We start from the raw sequence: 16,984 nt of genomic DNA, 5'->3' as shown, positions 1-16,984 counted from the left end.
ATGTGGTACAGCTGCCCCCACCCAGACTATTTCATTGGGCTCATTTCAGAAACGCATCAGAAACCAGCAGTGTTAGTCTGATCTTTCTGTTGCAATAACTGCTTGCAGAAGGAAAGACTTGACAGAGAGTGTCATTCAGAATGGTAAAATTCAGGATGAGAAACAGGTTTGCTGTAAAAAAATTCGGGGGAGGGGTGGTGGTGGTGTGGTGTGTCTGTAGTCCTTTTAGAGTAACAAAGTAGGGAATTGTGTTTGACTCTTGGTAAGTTTGATTAAGTGCCATCTAATATCTCTCTCATTCCTTTTTATTTTAATCATGAGACTGTCACAGCTGTCACAGATCTAGCTATCAAACTGTCTAAAGTATTTGTTTTAACAAATGAATTTATATTTTGGCAGTGTTTGAAGGGAATGAAGTTGGTGGATTTTTAAATTGCTGCTTGGATACTTATGAGACTGGCTGGTGATGTCCATCCAATTTGCTTTTTATCTTTCTGTGAGCACAGTAATTTTTATTGGAATTTTTTTGGTTCATTTTTGAGGAAATTATACAGCTACTTTTTTGGTTTTGGTATACTTCAATCCTTTCCAAGATCAGCAACTCTGAAGATACCTTTCTTTCTGGAAATGTTTGAAATTTATCCTGTAGATACAGAGCTGGAAGAGAACACCCATGTCATCAGGTGCAGCATTCAGCCAAACCAATACTGTCAACACTGATTTCAGTGCATTCATTCTGTTACATATCAGTGAAAGGGCCTAAAAACAATGTTACACCTCAACTACTAAAATAAGACATTGTAAACCTGCAGGCTTGCATAATTTGTTGTATACAGTTTATAAAAAAAAAAAGACCAAAAATTATAGAGAACTGTTGGTAATTTTTAATAAGAAAAAATCCACCAGGTAGACATCATTCTAACATTTGTTATCAGTGAATGCTTGCTATTGCAATTTGCAAAATGTTTCAAATAATTCTATGCATGATTAAGTTGGTATAAATCCTTCTTTATTTCAAAATGTGTATTATTTTTAAAAAAAAATTTTAAAAGATTTTTTTTCCCTTAAGAACATGTCCTTCTTAACTGCTTATTTTCAAGAATGTTCTATTTACCTATAGGTTTACAAAGAATAAAGGTATTTAGCTCTATGAACTTCTAACATGCATAGGAGACGTATACAGATAGTGCTGTTGAAATGCTGGAGAATTTATTTCATTTGTCTTAGTTTTTAAAGCAATATCTTTTGCAAACAGATCTAACTCTAAGGAAATAACTGATTTTTACAGGGTTTCCCCTGTTTCCTTTTTGACAGTAGGTAGAAGTGGCAGTTCTGGAGAACACACAGATGTGTGCAACCATCAGATAGATGTCACTGAACAATCTTTTGGCTGTTTTCCACAGGAAGCTTCGTTGTGGCCAGCATTCATTCTGAATTTTTATGGTGTAGCTGTTCTGTTGCTGGGTTCCTTTGAACTGAAGGGAGAGTCAGAGTCAACGTCTTCCCTTTGCAGGGGGATTCTTTGTAAGATTTTTTTTTTCCCATCAAATTTCTTTATCAAATGACTAAATTTATGTGCTCATTAAACTCCTAAATGTAATTCATATTTCATCAGAACACATATTGAAGAAGTCTTGACCCAATTATGGCTTCATCCATATTTAGTTCTTGTAGAGGTAAGAACGTAGATTATTTTACTCCTTATATGAGCAAAGATCGAGTGGGGGAAAAAAAAATTATTAGCTTCTAAAAACATTAGATCTGAATTACTGGATGCTAATTCTCAGAGGCATAATAAATCCTTTACAAATAAATAACTGCACTCTCACTTCTCCAAAGATTTTGTTCTGCTTGAGATATAGCAAAGATATTTAGATCCAAAGAGTGTGTATCATCCACTATGTCGCATTGCCAGGGGTCAGTCAATATCTTTCCTAAGAGATGTAAAATGCCACCCTTAATTTTAATGTAGAAGTGTAATTTGGCAGCAAATTTGGTGCTAATGGTTGTAGAGGTTGCAAAGTCATGGAGTACTAGTATCTAAAACTTTTTAGGGGACTACATTTTAGTCTGTTGTGTGTATGGAAACAGTTGAAACTACTTTGAAGTTTCTGTATGTAAGTTTAGCCAGATAAAATGTCCTTCCTCACTCTTGCTTCTAACATAATACCTTTTAGCAATATTGAAAATATTACTTGTAATATGATGTAGCTAGAATTACTGAGCATACCGAGCTTCAGGAAAGAATCCTAGACCACTAGGAAGGCCTGCAGACTCCTGAGTCAACTCAGTGATTTCACCTGAAGAACGACAATGGGTAAGAAACTGTTTATTATTTTCAGACTCCAGGCAGAACTGCTCTAGGAAATAATAATTGCATATATAGAATCATATGTATAACTGTTTTCCTCTAATTACAGTATTTCTAAGTAATGTGATTAATAATCTAGAACCAAATATGCACTTTTCTCCATTTTATGCCAGAAAGCCTCCTTTAAACTTGGATTTACGGTTTCCTGAGTACATCTATATGTACAGCATTGACCTCTGAACCTTCTTTTACTTAATATTGACTCTTCAAAGAGACTTTTAATTTTTTTTCCTGATCATGATAAAAATTTAGATTTTATTCATTTTCTAGAATCACCGTTAGAATTAAGGACTCTCTGCATATATGGAACTCTCCAGCATGCCATTTGAAAGAGTAGTTTCAAATCCATACAAGCTTTGGAAGTTTCTCTCTTTTTTTATTCCTTTCTCACATAAAACAGGTAACTTTCAAAGATTCATGCTTTCCAGGAGAGTATTATTCTTCACATCTTCCTATCACTGTCTGAAAACCATGCACCTCTTCCTCTTAGGAAGCCACTGCAGACTGTTTATTCTAGTAGTTATAAAGTTGAATATTTAAATTTAAAAAAAAATGAATGCCATCATTGTGCTTTTCTGATCATCTTCTTCTCTTTATGAGCATCTCCTCATGGTCTGTTGCATTTCTGGGAAGCTCAAGCTGTGCTGAAATGTCTTCTTTGTTTTTCATTTGCCCCTTTTATTCTGCAGTGTTCTTATTGTACTTCCATTCTTTTATCACCAATCTGGTCTCATGCAATGTTCTTAGGGCATGATGAAGGAGAACTATGAATCTGAACTCATAACCATAATAAGTCTATCAAGTAACAGGTAAACAACCAAAAGGTATGGAAAAGACCATATGAAGAGAGATGAAAAGCCTGCTCATCAGCAAACACTCAGTCTGACCTTAGTCACAACTGTCCCTGAATGTGACGTTTCCATCCACATCAAATCCTGTTTGAACAATACATTCATAAATTCTAGTTGAATTTCCATTTTTTAATCCAACGTAGGTCAAAATTTTAGCAGACTGCAAATGCAAATCTGTAAAGTTCCTTCACAAAAACTATATTCCTTCAGAATATATGTTAAAAAAAGCTGTATGTTATCCATTTCTCATATTACGTTCTTCTTTTTGCACTTTAGTTATTTTTTCTTATTATACTGTTTTAGAAATGCTGTGTTTTTATCTATAAAAATAACAATGGAGTCTTCCTTTGATTTGCTTTAATCTCTTCCCTTAAGGTTTTGAACATTCAGCAAGGATTTCTGTTAGATTTTGTTTCCAAAGTCAATAGGAAACATTTTTTAAAAAGGCATTTTATGTTGTAAATCTTATGCTAAATTTTATGATTCACATGCTCTATTTTTTGGGGTAAAAAGATATCTTAAGTTAATGGGAATAATAGTTCCTCTCATCAAACTTATCCATAAATAAAGTAAAATAAAAAATGACAATAAAGGCAGCTTCAAATATAAATGCCTCAGGGTGTATCTTTTAATTATCTTTTCTAAGTAAGGAAATTAATATGATCATGGCATCATGGCATCAGGTAGTTTTTGCCTGTCTCTCCCCTGAGTGCTTGACCTCTTCCTTGCTAACTGTTCTGGCATCCCTGTGGCAGCCAGGGTCACACAGATGGGGAACACCCCTACCAGACCCGTGCAGACTGGTAACACAAAGTAGGCTTTTCCTGTGGAAAAACTGACACTTGCTCTGGAGTAAATTTTCTATACCCTTCACTTTTAAATTGAACTGTCAGCAGGCACTATACTTAACAAGTCTACTTTATATGCTATTCATTAGATGTCCCCTAATAAATGACTGACAAGCCAAATCTGAAAAAAATCATGTGATCTGTCAAAATGCAGCATGATTAACTCTCAAAACTTAGAAGTTACTGTCATGAGGGTTGTCAGTTTGAGTTTGTTTACCTATCTTTGTTTAAAATCATGCCCTTGGGGCTATCTGCCTGGTTCATTTTAGCTTCAGAATGGCTTTCTTCTCCATGCTGAAATGAATACTTCACATTGAATTGGTAGAGGAGCAGATAGCTAAGACTTCTGGGAAAGCCATCATAGGTTTCGCGCTTTATTCTTGCACCCTCCCCTATTCTGCACAAGTGTATGATCTATCCTTTAGTTTATACCACTCATGCATATCCATTTCAGTAGCTAGGGGAAGCTTAGATATGACACAAGGTTGGCTTCTGGTTTCAAAGCTTATTGGAATCTAAGATTTTACACTGATTCAAGTAACTTTGAATCAAGCCTTTGTCCATAGTGTTTTATGAGTTTATGATGTTCTGCTGTATTAGGTAGATATTGTGATAATTGCTGTGCACTGTGGAGGCATCCAAAACTCATGCTGTGGCATCCCTATGACCTTTTTCAAGAAGTCTTTAAGTAAGTGAATTGCTCTGGAGAGAGCCAGGTACAGTGTCCAAGCAGAAGCCAGAGAGCAAACTAACAGCTGGGGAGTAGTGTTGATTTTGAATCTAGTACGTGAGATCATTCCCTAATCTTCCTTTATTATGGGTGTATCTGTTACAGACACATACAGTTGTAGCTGCTATGTCATCAGTGTATCAACACGCCATATTGCCAAAGTATGGATATAGCTTGTATGAGCAATACTGCACTTAATCTGCTCTCAGGTGGAACAAGGAGGCCAAAATGGAATTAAATGCTAATGCACTTCCTCATCCTACCTTTGGCTGACAAAAATAACTCAGTAGGAGACTAAGTCTAGGGTATTAAGTGCTCAGCAGAAGGAGCACTTACTTAACTTCCTTTTAAAACAGTTAAGATGTAATAATCTTGTTTCTTTGTTAGGCTTATTAGATTATCTTCCATATTTTGTACCAGTCCTTCTGGTGGAGATCCTGCACGTGGAACTAAAAAAAGAAGGTCGTATACATGTTTCAAGAGCTATAAGTATAGTAGGCTATTTCACTTCAACATTTTCAACACATACACTCCCTATGATGTTTAGATCCAGACTGCAGCTGCTCAGACTGACATTGAATTGCTGCGAAGAGAAAGTGCAGAGATTTCTGTTAGATTTTTCTCTTGCTTCAAAGAGCGAAATATTGCTGCTACATGGAACCAAGTCCTGAAGCCATTGTTCATTATTTATTCTGTTAAAAGTTCATTTATTTCTGAAAAACTTTTACATGAAGTTTTGGTGGTAGCTGGAATTTATGGATATGTTCTACCATCGTTATTTAATAATAGATCCTCTTGTAGGATGTCTGGCCTGGATTAATCCTACCTGGCTGCAGGTACTCTCATTAAGAACTTTGTTGTTTTAGATTTCTTCTGTAATCACTTAATGCCTGGGTTACCCTGTGGAATTGTTTATTTTCCCCTAATGGCTTAGAAGGAATTTAGGATGACAAGGCTCCTAATTTAGTCCCTGAAGATAGGAGACTAAAAAGCTAGTTGAACCCACATGAAGGCTTATTTGAGACAAGCAGGAGGAAGATAGATCTCTAATCATAGAAAGCGTGTCTTTCACTCTCATTTAGTCTAGAAATTATTTGGCTTAGTTGAAGGCATTCTTCTAGAGGAATTGTTCACAAGGAAACTTATTAAGAAATTCCAAATCATTCAGATTTTTTTCAGAAAGTCTATATCATTAGGAAGTAAGCAAGTTGCAGGTCAAATGTCCAAAAAATATCACCTTATCTTTCTCAGGATTTTGGTGTAACACAAATGCCAAATTTAATGAGTTAAATTGCTGTGTTTTGCCAAAATTATGCAAAAGCTTAATTTATGTTTTCAAGTGATATGGATATATATTTGCTTTTTGTTTTCAGGTTTCCAAGAAAAGTAGATAGGAACAGAGATTCAAAAATTTTCAATTTTTACAGCTTTCCCCATATATCCTGGCCCACCTTTCATCCAGAGTTTTTTAATTTATGAATAAGTTTTCACACTTGAAATAAGATATTGATGAAATTAATTAGGGGATAAAACACTGAATTTCTTGAGTGGTTCATCATCCAGCCTTCAACCTTCTAAAACATCAAAATTTTGTGCTGAAATTAAGTAAGCAATAGCTGTTTTCAGGGATTAGATTGCCTGTTCATATCTTTAAAATCCAAGCCCGTGTAGTAAGATCCAAACCTGTGTTGAGAAGAATTGGTGTCCAGCTGCCCCAAAGGAGCTCTCAGCAGCACAATGGCTCTGGTTGAGCTTTTTGGGGTTTTTTTTTAAACTTTGATTACCTTGTTTGAGTCTTGGCCTTAGTTTGTGTTTCTCTTCTCAGTAATGGTGCCTGATAAGTCCTTCTAAATATAGTTGAACAAACTAAAAGACCACATATCATCGGTGAACAGAGAAACATAAAATCATCATTACTCCCTCTAGGCAAATCTGGACGTTAAATCAGCTAGACCCCCAACTGCTTTACATTTCTAACTTAAGAAATAGAAATCTGATCCATGCTGAGAACCTCTGACTGCAGGAAGCTGTTAAAATAATGAGCAATTTATTTTGAGGGATAATACAGGTTTAGGACTGTCTACAATGAGGAAAAACAAAAGTAATAATTAAAGTATATGAAATTACGTTGGTGTGAAATCACTGTGAATGAGATCAGGCAAAAACGTTCTAAATATATTTTCTGGTTCAACTGTGTTGATAAACAAAGTTGAATTTTTTAGGTGATATATAAGTTTTTATAATCATGTATATTAGGAAGACAAAATAATTCTGTGGCTTTTCTACTGTTTGTCTGCCTCAGCTATATTACATATATCTGAGGCCTGGTCCTTTATCCACTGTTCACCTTGAAATGGTCACCTTATTCAAATGACCCCATTAAAGCTTGTAGGCTCACTGAGGTGGATAAAGTTTGAAGGGCTCAGCCTTCAACTGATATAAGTTGGTTTTGAAAAAGGTTAGATTCAAATACACAGTTATAGCTTTATGGTTTAAAACAAAGTTGCTTCTTTTCCTAGTTACAATCAATTTATGCAAAAATTGAAGCATAAATGCTTCTATTTTATAATGCATTTAAATCCTGTTATAGAAGTCTTATACATCAAAACGCCTACAGAGTCTGTTTTTATATCTTTGTCTGTTGGGGTTATGGAAAAATTCTAGAGAGTACTTTGTCATCCTATTATTCTCTGGATAGCAACGTATGAAAATGTTGGATCAAAGTATTTGACTTTTATCTAGAAGAAGGCTAAAAGTAAAAAAAAAAATCTAAAAGCCCAAGCATTCTTTTTAGGTTTCATCAGGTCACAATGGTGGTAACTTTTACTTCACTGTGTAATGTACTGTCATGTCACCTCAGATACAATGGGAAAGGATTTGGCATGGTGTCACCTGAGATCATTATGGTCAGGACAGACTCTCCCTAGCTTAAAAAAAAAAAATACGAGAGTTGTAGAAAGACACTGGGGAGAAAAAAACTCAGTTTGTGATATTTCTCATTTGGAAATATTTAGAAGAGCGTTTTAAAATATCTTATGGTTTAAATTAAATCAATATGTGCCACAATGGTGTAGGTTCCACCCTTTGTTAGAAACAGTTATACTTTTTTAGAGAAAAAAAGTTGATTAAACAAGAGAAGATTCTACTCTAATCACTAGAATATGTTGCCCAGTGGCATGTGTCTCTTTCCCAATATTCTTTTAAGAAGCTAAAATTGGAATTCTATTCTTGCTTCCCACGATTTTGAGGTATTGTTTGCTCTTTCAGATAGTCCTAGGTTGAGTATTCCAGTCTAAGACTGTTCTGATGGGTTTGTTCTCACTTTCCCACCCTCCCCAAATCTTCTTTAACTTGACAATTTTTGGAAGGGTTAGAAATCAGAATTAAATAAGAAAACCCCAAGAGGTCATTCTTGCTGTATCCTAGCCTGCCATGGAAAGCAATAAAAATGACAGCATCTGCATTTACATGTTTATCCTGCAGATTTCATATAATCATTTTGCTTGAATGCTTTTGAACATGTATGGTAAAGGGACCGCATATAGACCCACAGAAGACCCTCATGAGTTTATGTAATTCTTAATATACACAGAAAGACAAAATCTTTCTGCAGTTTGGAATGGCATTAACTTACAAGAAACCATTTAATTTGTATAATCATCATCAGGATGTCAGCTCTTGCTCCTCACCTCTTTCTTTGTGTTACGTTGCTGGTGTAAGCAAACCTAAAATTCACATGTGACACTGAGATTCCTGAAGTTATCCTGTTATATATGCATCTCAGTTAAATTTATATATCTCAGTTGTAATTTAAAATTTTGGCATTGGTTTCAGCTAGTAAAAATCTGTATCTTTTTCAATCTGCTTGGCACTCTATGTAAGTCACATTACTTATAGTCCTATATGTCAGGTAATATAAATACAAAAACAAAATTTGGTTTTGTCTAGGCAGCTGTTTTCAAGCTAATTGTAAATGAAATAACTTGGCATAACCGACCCCTTCTGTTGTTGTGGGCCATTCTTACCAAATCAAACTAGACTTGAAAATCATCTGTTCACAGTATGACAAAGAACTGGAAGTTTTTCAGGTTAATTTGACATTGTTCTGGCTTCTGTTCAGCATTCTGGTTTCTGGTGGAGAAAAGATAAAAGCCCACTGGGAGAAGGAATAAGGGGGTTTTTGGGTTTTTTTCCCCCTCATCTTGTTTATACTAATACCAAAGAAATCACTTTTAGAATACCAGCTAATCCTGAAGTCTTGAGGAGAAAGTGACAAAAGTCATTCTTTGCTGCACAGACAGCTCATGACAAACACAGCAGGAGCAACAGCAAAACATTAATTTGTTCAGTTCAAGAGGTCTGATAGTCTGCTGATAGTGTCACCAGAAATATTTACAGCTGAACAGGTAGAAGCAGAGATCTTCACGTTCAACTGTTTTTTATATTTTAGCAAAACTTTTCTCTAAGTTTTGTATCATTGCAGCCCTAATTCATAAACATGTTTAAATTTTAAATACGCTTCTAAATTAATTTTTAAAAAGATTGTACTCCTTCATGAATGAGAAATGCTCTGTGCAGTGAAATCAAAGGCAATCTGAATGCTACACAGATACATGGACAGACTAGATAAATGCAAAATTATTACAGTTCATGGATTAGTTCTTAACATAACTCAGTTATCAATAGAGTTTAAATTATATAGATTCTTTTAATGTATTATATCATATAATAGTCAACATTCATTATGTATGTCTGCAATGCCTTGTAGCACAACCATTACCAAAACATCAGCTTATTAAAAAATTAATGAAATGTGCATTTCTGATCTTCAGATTTTGGGGACTGCATTTAATCATTACTTAGTCATGAAATCCATTGATCCTTGGTGTGATAGGTATATGTGTGGAATAAATAAGCTACTGGGACATGATCTATGTTCCACAAAGGGAGGATTGGCATCTGTGACAACAAAAAGCAGCACTATTAATGGCCACCATATGCAACGGTTGACTTCTAAACCAATAAAAGTCTGATTTTTCCAGCTTACATTTTAAAAAATCTTTAGAAAAAAAATCATAAAGACACGTTTGAAAGTCCAAACATTCCCAAGTTAGTATTATGGTGCACTGTACTAATTATTTTCTTACTTTCCAGGAGAACTCAGCTTTATTTAAGAACTTGTATTTAACATATGGCTGTGTATTTGCATTTATGCATTTATATATACGTAACAAATGGTACCGTATCACTGTTGTGAATATGCATGCAGGACATTAAGCTCATATGATTAAACTAGATACGTAAAAGTGAGCATTTCTTCTTCCAGATACTTGGCAAAATGCAGAGTTAATGGATCCTTCAGCCATGTAGCTACTGAAGAAAAATAAAAGGCAGGAGATGTCATGTGTCCTCCCCTACCCTCAGCATTTACTGCTTGCTAACTCCACCCTCCGAATCTGGATCTTTCAGATACCACTGTGGGTTCTGTTTGAAGGACCAGGAAGCTGAGGTTCAGGCCATAGGCCATTATAATTTCTGAAACACTCTGATTTAATTCCTGAACTCATTCTTGAACCGCGTATGGACAGATAGATGAAAATTAAAACCGGAGACAATTTAACTATCTGTTTGCTTTTTATTAATTTTTTTTTAATTTATAAAATGATATCCAAAACATAAATTCAACATTGTTGTGTTTAAAGGAGGCAGGAAACTAACAATAGACTACACTAAAAAAACACAATAAAGAAATGCTTAATCTAGTAAATGATTCTGACATACTAATCTACAAATACAGATCTGAGATGCAAACAGCCTGTCTGCCAAGGTCATTGGTTTAACAGAACAAGTGTAATGGCTACTAATACCATACTTACCCAAGGAATTATGCTGTAAGTCCACAGTTTGATTGAAGAATGCAGTCTCTATCCTCGACTGAAGGAAAATCAAGGCTTAGACCTGTGGTGGTTTTGCTGGTCTCCAGCGTGCACATTAACCTAATGTATGAAATTGCAAGCATTACCAGAGACATGCTTAATACCAACAACGAACTCATGTGTTTAAGAGAGGCAGAGATATTCCTTTAGCAATGTATGCATAAAAGTTCTGGAAATATAGAAAAAAAACAAATCAGAAAGGAGACAATTCAACAATGAAGGGAGATACAAGAAAATTCCAGTCTTGTTTCTAACACTTGCTTGTGTGATATATTTAACTAAACATACCTAAGGGGGCTAGTCCTCTTACAGGGAAATAAAGGACAAAATTGCAGAAACCAACTCTGAGACTGGTAACAGTGATTACTATTAAACCTTTCTAGGTGAGGGGAAGCAATAGTTTTAGATTGAGTTTCAAGCAGAAAAATGGATTGACTAAAAAGCTGTAGTTTCTGAAAAGAAAATGCATGTATTACATGACTACTGTGAAGTCAGAGAATAAACATTTCTTTCTTTATATTATTTTGATCTAATTCTAATTAGTCTCATATTCCCAGAGAATGTCATTATCCAGGTTTTATAGAAGGAGGAGAGGTATTACTAAATTAATGGAGCGACTTTTTGGAAATTCATAGAAAACAATAAATTCATACACACACACAAAAGCAAGAAAGGTATTTCTCTTTATGGAGACAAGAAAGAATGCTCCTGGTTATTACATTTTATAGGTCTTCATGCTATTCAGGTTCAAATAATGGAAAAGTATTAAAAATAAAATCTGACGACTGAATTATCAGGAGTGTTTGAAAAAAAAACTTTCTAGGCAATCTGTGGGTTTTGTTGTTTTTTCTTTTCTGTTATGATTTTTGTAGGATTAGTGTCTGGGGTATATCCAGAGTGTATGTATAACATTGGGACTTCAGTAAATTACTTCATATCATCTCACAGCAACTGATTTGAAAAAAATCCCAACTAATCAAAATTGGTTTGGACTGTAACACTAGCCCATGAACTCTAAACTGGCTGCAAGACAAAGCCTACTGATTAATGGATTCATACAGAACTGCAGGGACAAAGCTAGTAGTTATCTTTGGCAGGTTGTATTTACTCATGCCAGGGCTGGATATGGTTCATTGTTTCTTCAGTTTTTTTAAGATAACAATGACCAAATTGGAGGCCCCATCCCTGGAAACATTCACGACCAGGTCAGATGGGGCTCTGAGCAACCTTATCTAGTTAGCAGTGTCCCTTCTCACTGCAGGGGGGTTGGACTAGATGACCTTTAGGGATCCCTTCCAACCCAAAACATTCTATGATTCTATGAAATGAGCATAATAAATCCTGGTCCTTTTTGTTGAAAATTGTTTGAATCATAAAGGCACCTTCACTGTTGGGCTGGGTTTGCAGTCTCAACAGAGTAGAGGAAGGAGAACAAAACTCAGATTCAGTCCCTCCAGGTTAGGGCTACGGACAAGGTGTGCTGACTGGGCAGCAATGGGGGTCTGCAGTTTTATTGCTGTTGATAGCAGCTTAATTCAGAGACATCAAACTGGTTTGCAGTAGTTTTGTACCATGGACATTTCTTTATAGTTGCTTCCTCTCTGTTTCACAAGGTTACATTGAGAGGGGAAGGATTAAAACACCTGAGTTTAGCTATTTACCTGTAAGCATCTACACTCCCTTGGGAAGAGATGGAGATCTAGGCAAGACAGTCAAGAGAACATCTTGGTTCACCCTGAAGTAAATGCTGGGGTTTTTTCACTAGTGATGTACTGAACAGTGCTTCACTGTAACTGGAGTTTAGACACTACACACATAGTCATCTGTGTTTATATATCATCCTCTGTGAACTGAATCCCAACTCCTTTTTTTTGCGTGCTGTTGTGAAACAAAAAAAAATGCTTGGCAGAAACATTTTAGTCTGACAAATGTGCACTATTCCTAGATTGGAACCTGGCTGTCCTTTCCTGGAGCATAGCCTGAAGAGCCATATTCACAGCCCATGTGATTAAAGTACAGGCTTTAATATTAATAGCATTACAGACAATATTTCAGAGCTCTGGGACTCCCTGCTCCGAAGCTGAGAGCCTCTCATCTCCATCCTTAGCTTGTCTGTCATAGAAGCTGAGATACCATGTATCCAAATGCATCACTGAAACACTTATGAGTTGGAAATAACCATAGAGTCACCTGTAGTTCACTATCACTAATGGTTACAGATATCCTATTCCCAAAACCAGGGAAAAAAGACTAGGACTTGGAGAAAAATTCGCAAGTTCTGACATATGGTCAGAATAATCCCACCACTAAAAATGACAGATGTGATTTACAGGATTAGATTGTTTTCTACTCTTTGCCAGCAAGAATGGCAAAATCATGTGCTGCAGAGCTCTTTTGCATAAATAACACTGATCAGCCATCAAAACTAAGCACCGATTGCTCACAAGTGTAGGTGAACTATGAAATTACCTCATTGCATATTGAACCAGGTGAAAAATAAACACCTATTTTATTGCTCTCCTTGTCTCCTCTTCAATTTACTCCAAGATAAGAATTCTTGAAAAATATTTGTCAAAACTTTTGAAACTAATCCTTGTTCTTTCTGGCAATAAATGACAAACTTTGCCATTTCAAATTAGAAGAAATCTGATACAAAGTAGATTTCTTCACTGAATCCTGAAGAAACAAGTGCAAGATGAAATATACAGATGAAATATTCTACAAGCAACTGGGAGAAGTCTCACAATCACTAGCCCTTGTTCTTGTGGGGTGGACTTCCAACTACCAGATGTCTGCTGGAAATAAAATACAGCAGAAAAGAAACAGTCTAGGAGGTTCCTGGAGTGTGCAGAAGTCACAACAACCCAATGCAAGGCTACAGGCTTGGGGATGAGTGGCTCAAGAGCTGCTTGGCAAAGAGGGATCTGGGGGTACTGGTCGACAGTCAACTGAATATGAGCCAGCAGTGTGCCCAGGTGGCCAAGAGGGCCAATGGCATCTTGGCTTGTATCAGGAATAGTGTGGCCAGCAGCAGTAGGGAAGTCATTCTTCCCTCTGTACTTGGCTCTGGTGAGACCGCACCTCGAATACTGTGTTCAGTTTTCAGCCCCTCATTACAAGAAGGACATTGAGGCACTGGAACTTGTCCAGAGAAGGGCAACGAAGCTGGTGAAGGGTCTGGAGCACAAGTCTTATGAGGAATGGCTGAGGGAACTGGGGTTGTTTAGCCTGGAGAAGAGGAGGCTGAGGGGAGACCTTATTGTCCTCTACAACTGCCTGAAAGGAGGTTATAGCAAGGTGGGTGTTGGTCTCTTCTCCCAAGTAACAAGCAATAGGATGAGAGGAAATGGCCTCAAGTTGTGCCAGGAGAGGTTTAGATTGGATATTAGGGAAAATTTCTGCTCTGAAAGGGTTATCAGGCTTTGGAACAGGCTGCCCAGGGAAGTGATTGAGTCACAATCCCTGGAGGTATTTAAAAGACAGGTGCTTAGAGATATGGTTTAGTAGTGGACAGGTATGGTTGGAGTCAATGTTCTGAAAGGTATTTTCCAACAAAATGATTCTATGATTCTAAGATGGCAAAAGCCTTTCAGCTATGGTCCCATCTCAGGCTTCCAGTTCCCCACTAACAAGTAATAACCATCAAGTTTGAACAAGACATTAAATCAACAATCAGAGTCCAGCCTCAGGCGCAGAACAGAGATTACACTAGTGGTATTAAACTGTGACCTACTTGTAAGATCCTGGCCATAGTAAGAACTTGCTCAAAGTATTGCTGTCTGTGCTGCTTTTAACACAGTGAATTACAAAATATTTCAGACTTGCCTTTTTAACGCAGGGGAACTAGATGGGTTTATTCTCTCCACTGGAACACAAATATTGCTGGTGGATACCTGCTGTTCCCCTTTCAAGGTATTCTGGGTGACACCTTAAAAAGGAATTGTATAATTTCAGCAATAGTATTTGATCTAAGGACAAACATTTTCTCTTCTTACACTTCCATGTAACTAATATCCTTACACTGTTACAATCGTACTCTACAGCACCATACTACTTCATGGTCATTAAGTATTTGTCTGCTATTCCTATTTCTCTTACATATCTGTATGAGATACCAGATACCAGATTTTGAAGAGATAACAGGAGTGCTGAAAGAGATAATCTAGAGTGTGTATTCCAATGACATTACCCATATAGTTCACTCTTCCCATCTGATTAAATTACAACCATGTTTACAAAATTAAATCCTACACTGTGATTTTATGAAACTGTATGAAGGAAGCAGTTTAAGAACTTCGTGCTGTTATTCACACCCTACAGCATGCAAGACATCCACTGAGCTTTCATGACAGAATACCTACAAGAAGCCCATTCCCTGCTGGGGCAGCAGCTCTCAGCCCAGTGTTCACATGCCTGAAAATCTTTTGAGCTGGTGTCACATCACACTCTTGCCAGAAAGAAAAGGTTCTGCTCCCTTTGCCTATACCCCTTCCTCACTCTGGGTCATGTGGTCCCACAGTTTATTTTGTGCCAGCTCTAACAACCTACTGAAATTCTATGTCCATGTAACTCATTAAAACAGAGGACATACAACACTGTGCAAATCTGGGTGGTTTTCTTTCAGGTTAGTGAAGTAAATTGAGACAGTGAAGGATTTCAAAGTGCTGTAGACAAGGGATAGGGCAGGACATGCTGGCTTTAGCAGTAGGGCGATGAGGAGAGGGAAGGCAGGGAAGGAAGAAGGAGAGAAAAAGGGAGGAGGAAGGAAGGAGTGAGACCTCTTCGTTTTGGCATCAGCAAGCTGTTACATTTGCTCCCCTGTCTGTGGAAGTGCAGCCTTACATAAGCTCAGTACATTAAGCAGACTCTGCTCAGACAAGAAAATACTAAAAATCTGAATAGCCCTTTACATACCCGCCACTGCTTGTTCTGCTACCGCAGGTAGCCATTTCTCTGGAGACGGGCAGGAAGTCCCTGATGCTCTGCGAAGACCTTGATGATTGATACTGATTTTATGAGCCCCTCTCTTTAGCTCTTGACTTAATGATAAATGTGCAAAGGGAGTTATACAGAATCTGAAGATAGACATTGTAATCATTCACCCATCCAGTAAAATCTTAACATATACACAATATAAAGTGTAGCCAACTGTTTTGATAGGTTATATAGATATTCCTTGCTGGAGTGGAACAACTATAAGAGAAGTATTTTTGAAATGCTTAATAAGCATTGTGCTTTACTTGAAAATGAATGCCAGAAAGATGTTTCTGGCACAGACAGCTGTGTGTGATATTAGGCCAATGACCACTGTTAATGGCTACTGGTGAGTTATACACTTTTTTGTCTCTGATTTCTTCACTCTAGGTTGTTTTTTTTTTTCTCCCTGCTGTAAGTAATACTACTGCCTTAATCTCTGCAGTTAAAAAAATAAAGGCTGCTTCTAAGCCTGGTTTGGGGTGGTTTTGTTTAATTTTATTCATCATGAAAAAATTGTACTTAAAAGGTTGGAAAGACGTAAGATTTACTAACTACAGTTTCAGAATTTCTGAGGAAAATCACAAGTGCCTATGGTATCATGGCCCCTGCGCAAGGATGACATGCAAATTCATGAAGCGTTCCATATTTTTCATTCTAACATTGAGATACACATTTAGCAAAGGCCACTTGATTAGTCAACACTAGAGGATCTGCCAATCCAGCTGGCCCTGTTAAATCAAACCTCTTCTGTACTATAGAGGGGGATAAAATCCCTGTAGTGCATGCAAAAAATATACTGGGGAAGACAGTCTGGGTTACTCCTGCCTCAGGCAAAGGCAAACCCATTCGTGGGATTACTTTTGCTCAAGGACCTGGGTGTACTTGGTGGGTGATGCGGCAGGATGGGGAAATCTGATGTGTACCCCAAGGGGATTCGATTTTGGGTGAAAATAGCCAATGAACTGAATTGTATGATGTTAATTGCTGTATAATAACATATGTCATCATTTTTACGATTGCTATATGCCATATCAAATGTATTACAATAAGAATCACCCAGATTAATGAAGAATGAATTTTGATGAAACTGAGAAGGTGCAGCAGTGATGGAACCAGACCTTCATTATGCAACAACCCAACACCACACACCATGTCTCCTGCCCTGAAAGACAGGTGGAGCCCAAAGTCACGGATTAAATGAACCCAATGGACATTTTAGAAAAATGGCCCATAAGGGAATGATATCTGTGTGTATATATCAAAAAATGGGG

At 36.9% G+C, this 16,984-nt stretch overlaps 1 non-coding gene across 1 annotated transcript; it reads left to right on the top strand.

Moving 5' to 3' along the window:
• Positions 1-16,199: 16,199 nt before the first annotated feature.
• On the top strand, positions 16,200-16,363 carry LOC118452027. The gene has a single exon (XR_004841664.1). It is a non-coding gene; the product is annotated as a U6 spliceosomal RNA (small nuclear RNA).
• Positions 16,364-16,984: the final 621 nt, after the last annotated feature.

Source organism: Egretta garzetta, unplaced genomic scaffold, assembly GCF_000687185.1.
Source record: "Egretta garzetta isolate BGI_Z169 unplaced genomic scaffold, ASM68718v1 scaffold174, whole genome shotgun sequence".
In the NCBI taxonomy this organism is placed as follows: Eukaryota; Metazoa; Chordata; class Aves; order Pelecaniformes; family Ardeidae; genus Egretta; species Egretta garzetta.
This window is presented reverse-complemented; position numbering and strand designations above follow the sequence as displayed.